Genomic DNA, 6,000 nt, shown 5'->3' on the forward strand with positions numbered 1-6,000 from the left:
CAATCGTCTCCTAACCATATTTCCACTGTTTCTCAGGCCTCTGCGACTGCTCCATTGCCACTAATGAATTCATCTCCTCCCAAGAATGATCTTTTTGCTTGTGGCGGACTCTATAAGAGTATTTCGTTGTGTCTGCCACTCAAGCGCATTCGTCGTCTTGATGATATTGACGAACCCAATCTCACCAGTTCTTCTATGAGTCTTACTCGAATCCCACATGCAGGAACCTCTTTCGGGCATACATCCCCTGTTACAATCAAGACTGAGCTGCCAAATGTTTCTCCTCACCGATTTTTGTAGTCCTCTGCATCCTCTTCAATTCCTGGCTCTAGGGTTTCAATTGAAACTGTCATTCTTCATTTAAAGTCTGACTCTTCTGATAAAGATGACTTTGTTGTTCTCTTTAAGTTGCTTAGTCGATTCAAACGCGTTGATTAGCCAGGACAACCTTCGATTCTAACAACCTCTATAGAAGGTATGACTTCACCAACTCCTACTTCTACCACTCCTACTGCTTAGCCAACTCTTACCCGTACTAGGGTTATTCTGGGTGTTACTAACCTCACAACCGATCAAGGTAAGTCTACTGCTCCTTTAATACTTCCCTTGTCACTCCTTTGTCCCTTAGGTCTCCTGAAGTGAATCCTAATTCCCATTCTTCGGGTACTGAGATAGATGTTGCTGTAAATGTTCTTGAGGATACCTCTACTCTATGTCGCAATAATGAAACGACTGATCCTTCTACATCTGATGTTCCTAGGGTGTTATCTACTCCTATTCCACCTATAAAAGTAGTAGACTACAAGATTTACATCACAAGGGCCTCGCAGACCTCCTATCAAAGGGCAACGAGTGGTGACTACGAAGGCCGACCATCGAAAGATACCACCAAATGTTCCCTTCGTTCTGATCGATGGTGTTTCCTTTTACTCTAAAGAAGGTGCTCACAAGTGGAAGTATGTTGTTAAACGTTGCATTGTGGATGAATTAAACATTTTTGACAAACATTAGTCGTGTCCTACTCTAATTAAGCTGATTCAGAATGCTGGTTTGATTTGAATGGTCACGAATGTTGGACCTTTTTACCCGCAGTTGATATGTGAATTGGTGGTGAATCTTCCCTCTAACTTCAATGATCCAAGTGCATATGAATATCACAAGGTGCATATTTGAGGTGTGTGTTTCTCAATCGCTCATGAGTTACTAAATCAGTTTCTAGGTATCACCCTGTCCGATATCTACACGGTCACCTATCCTATACCCGAGTGTCTTGTTGAGGAGTTAATTGGTGGAACGATATCTGTGTGGCCTGTGGATGGCCAACTCTCTATTGCCTCGTTGACCATCAAATATGCCATCTTACACAAGATTCTCCAATTGGATACCCTTTACTCATGCTTTTATAATCTCTACTTCTCAGGGTCATTTTATCTATCTTATTGGCACTGGGGTTTGGGTGAATGTAGGGGAGTTTGGGTTCAATCATCTGTTGTAGCATGTTGACACAATTGCAATACATATTACCATTTGTTTTCCATGTCTATTAAGTGGCTCCATTGTATCCTAGCACCCATCCATCCTGGCTCCCTCCGATGCTGCTGGTCCTGCCCTTAAAGGAATGTCTCTCAATATGTGACTGTTTCAAGGGTCACATGTATCTGATGTTCCCACAGACTTTGATGTACAGTCTAGGGATTCTCGAGCTACTTCTATAGTAGGTCCAGTTGTAGGGCACTCTTTGGTGTTGCCAGCTTTCTTGACAAATCGCATGTTTTAGGCTCTGGTAGAGGAATCCCATCTCTGACTTGTCAAATTAGTGAACTGTCTGACCATCGCTCAGTGTTGGAAACCCTTCTGCATGATCTTCGTTGTGTGGTCTCGGACTCTGTTGCCTCATCTTTGGCCCCTCTGCCCTAACTTTATTTATGCAACAAGTAAGGGGAAGTTCTTTTGGTGATTTGGTGTTACTTACTACTATTGTTGCTACTGGATGTTTTTTTTATTTTTTGTTTTTGTTTTAGTTGTCACTACTGATTCAGTGTACAAGTGATGGCTGTATGTTGGGCTCAAATTCTTGTGCTATTGCAATGAAGTATTCTTTTGATTACTGCATTCTGTTTTCATGCATGATAAATATACTCTTGCACGCAAAAAAAATTTCTAAAAAAGTGAAAAATGTTGGTGTTTGTTTTTTATTGTGCTCTATAATAATTTTATGGATAATTGGTTTATTGTTTAATTATTTAATAAATGTTTAGTATTCTAATTATTATTCAATTGCATGTTATTGTATAATAATATCCATGAATATGTTATTATATTGTAAATATCTTTAATCGATTATTATTGTGGGAACAATAATAAATTAAGATTAGTATGAGTTATAATTGATAATCATAAGATGATTATATATGTAGGACAAATTATAATCATATTTTCTTATAAGAGAATAAAAATTAGACTGACCCCTTTTGAGATTATTACATGGACATGTGTCATAAATAATCTTAAATAATTGATTGTTTTGATCCTTAGACTTGAGACTATTATGTGTCAAACATAAGAATTAATCTATTCTAATGCAATCAAACGTTATCTTAAATCGGATAAGTATAAAGGTTGTATTCGAATACGTTATGAATTATGTAGTTGAAAATGATTAATAAAAAAGGAATATAGGCACGAGAATAATCAGAATCTGTGAAAAGGGTAGGTTTTTAAAGGCTAGCTCCTGACGCCACAAAACATAAGTCAAGAGTTAGCCCAAAACTCCCTATGCATTACTTACCGCATGAGGAGATATAAATGAATTCATGACGCATTGTTATATGCGTCGGGTGTTCTATTATATCTCTTGATGCAGTAAGTAATGCGTCGGGAGATGAGGCATCTCTCAACGCCATATTTCCCGATGGTGCAAAGCGGCATCTGGAGATCCAGATATTCTTGTAGTGAATTTATTCCCTTTTGTTATGGAGAGATATCTTTAGACACCTTAATTAAGCGTGACTATTGAAATGCATGGTGGTGCTATAAGTGAATTAAGAAGTGTATTAACTTCATTTATTATTTTAGTATGCTTATTGATTGAGAAAGCAATTGAATTAGAAAGATGACTTTATCCATGCCTTATATACAATTATAGATATCGCGTGATAAAAATATAAAAGCAATAGCTATATCAGACTATGTTGGATCGTTGACTTAACTTAATATGGGTAGTCATAATGTCTTGCTAGAGACCAACTATGATGGGCCATAAAATGAGTTATGTGTCATGCCATATTAACTTAACCTAACAGGTCGCACACGAAAGAACTAGGTCAAATTTGTCTTTAGGTTGGGTAATTAATAAATCCAATTGGAGAATTGGAATCCTATTAGGAAACGTAATTAAAGTTCAATTGGAGAATTGGAAACTTATTAAGAGATGTAATTAATAAGCTCAATTGAAGAATTGGAAGCTTATTAGAAATCCTAAGCTTATTAGGAAATCCCAAGAAGCCTATAAATAAGACCTTAGGGATCTTATTTTACATACAAGCAAAGACATAAAATTTATTCTACACAAAGAAAGAATAGACAAAGTCAAAATTCTCACTTTGTGAGGTTCTAGTAGACCCGAATCCAAGGAGTTGAATTCCCAGTTCATGTGTGGATACTGTCAGAGAACGGTTGTGATTTCGCAGCATTTTAATGATACGAATTTGAAGGATTATCCTTATTAGACAAGGTAATTCGAATTTGGAACAACAACACAAAGGTATGTTTATTCATGATTTAATTGTTTATGCACTACCTGTTTACGTTCTAAGGGTTAGAGAAATGTTTTTATGTTAATTTCGTTGCATTTAGCTCTAGTTCGTTTTCCAACAGTCAAAACATTGGCGTAAAGAAAGAAAAGCTGGTGGAGGTCCAAGACACTAGTAAAAGGAAGGAGGAAAAGAAGAAGGAGATGCTCACAATAATAAGCGAGCAAGTAGAAAAAGTGACAGCAAAAAACAAGGCCATAGGGGAGCAACATGTAGAACGCCTAGAAGTTGTGGCGGAAGAACTAGACGAAGAGTTAAACGCAATCAGCCCACTTGAAGGAAGGCTATCACCTGAATACGAGGGAATGAAAGCCACTAGCACTAGCAAGGCGAAGAAACTAAAGCTAGGGTCATCCAGACCTGAGAAGACCTAAGCCGGCGGCGAAAAAGGGAATTCAATAAACAAAGAAATCAAAATAGAAAAAGGTCTATTTCTCTTCACTCGAACCCTCATGGATTTTCTTTTCACACCAATTCAGGAATTTAGTTGGAGGAAATTCTTTATTGAAGCCACAAAGATCAAAATGGATGTAGTCCATAAATTTTATGATGTGACGTACAATCGATCTAATCTATGTGTTACAATTGATGGCGAAAAGTTTCACTTCAACGTGGAGGTTCTGTATGACTTGCCCAATGACATGAAATACCCAGGGCAAGCTATAATTACCAAATCAACAAAAGGGCTAGCCAAGGAAGAGTTGAAAATGATAGCATGGTCAGGCGCAAAATTTGAAGTGACGTCAACAAGGAGATTTCATTCATACTCACATTAGCTAACTAATAAGGCAAATGTGTGGTTGTTCTTTATAAAGAAAAAGATCCTCCCCATGCAGCATGATAGTACAATTTTAGTGGACTATGCGATGATTTTGTACTACATCATGACAAAAAAGATGATTAATTTGGGGAGAGGTTATCAAAACGACTATCCTTGGTGGAGAAACTATGTCATCGTATACATTCCTTCACTGGTGAGATACCTCCAATAAGATATACCAAGCAAAGTGTTGATAACTTGTAGAAATACAAGTTATTATAGCCTTTTAGATAGACTAAAATGTATAAGATATGTATCAAAACGTGTAGCTTATGTTGTAAATTCATAAATATTAGGAAATACACTTTACACAAGCATTTATGTCTGTTTGACCCTATTTTTAGTGTCTTAACGCAAAATTATGAACAAAAGAAGAAGCTAGCGAATCGTAGAGGAACTCGCTTGAAGACTACGCAAGAAGACCTTAATCAGTGGCGAGAAGAGGTTCGCTAGAAGACAAAAGTGGTAGTTGGAGATGATGTGACTAGATAGAGGTAGCTTTCGGCGCTGGCATGCTCAGAATATTAGATTTTTCGCCTAAATTTGCCTAGAAAAAGAACTCCATCTTCACGAAGAAAAGAGCGGCCTGAATAGCCAAAAAGGTCTGAATGGACCAAAATCTAGAGAGTGGTGGAAAGGAATAGCCTCTCCACCATCTGTAAAACATTTCTTCATCTTCTTCGGTCAATCAACGAGTGAAAGCTTGAGGTTGAGTGAAGAAGATCTCATTCCCCATCTCCATTCACTTGTAATGTCATTTTTATTCTTTCCATCTTTTGTATTTCATTGTAAAGTATTTGTTCATATTGTATAGTGGTCTAAGACCTATATTCTTTAATACATTGCATATTTATACCTTTTCAATCCATCATCTCTTTACTGTTCGTCTGTCCTTGTGGTTATTTGTAGTTTAAGATCCATGATAAGTTCTTGATAAGAAGGTTAGCTTATAACTTTTATCGCGTTAGCTGAGCTATAATCATTACTAAGCCAATGTTTGTCGCCAACTATCTGAAGAGGCAAGTAGCAAGAATATGGCTAATGCATGCAAGAAGGAGTTTGGAGACAAACTCCACTTTGGAGAGATAACTTCCATCATTTGTGTCCCGGAAGAAAAACAAGTTTGAGTATATGTCACCGAGAGGTTGTCACCCTCAAAAGAGAAGGTCTATAAGTCTTGTAAGTGAAACATTCTAGATATATCTTGCTTAACTCAGCTTAGTCATTTGGATCCCAAGAGGTGAGCAAATATGGCGTTTAAAGGCACTGAGAGGTGCTAACTTTAATCATAAGCTAGTTAACTGAGTTATATCGCATTAAGGTTCTTTGATTATTTAATCGCCTAGTAATACATAGACTTTCCTTTAC

This window comes from Cucumis melo, chromosome 6 (assembly GCF_025177605.1).
Source record: "Cucumis melo cultivar AY chromosome 6, USDA_Cmelo_AY_1.0, whole genome shotgun sequence".
In the NCBI taxonomy this organism is placed as follows: Eukaryota; Viridiplantae; Streptophyta; class Magnoliopsida; order Cucurbitales; family Cucurbitaceae; genus Cucumis; species Cucumis melo.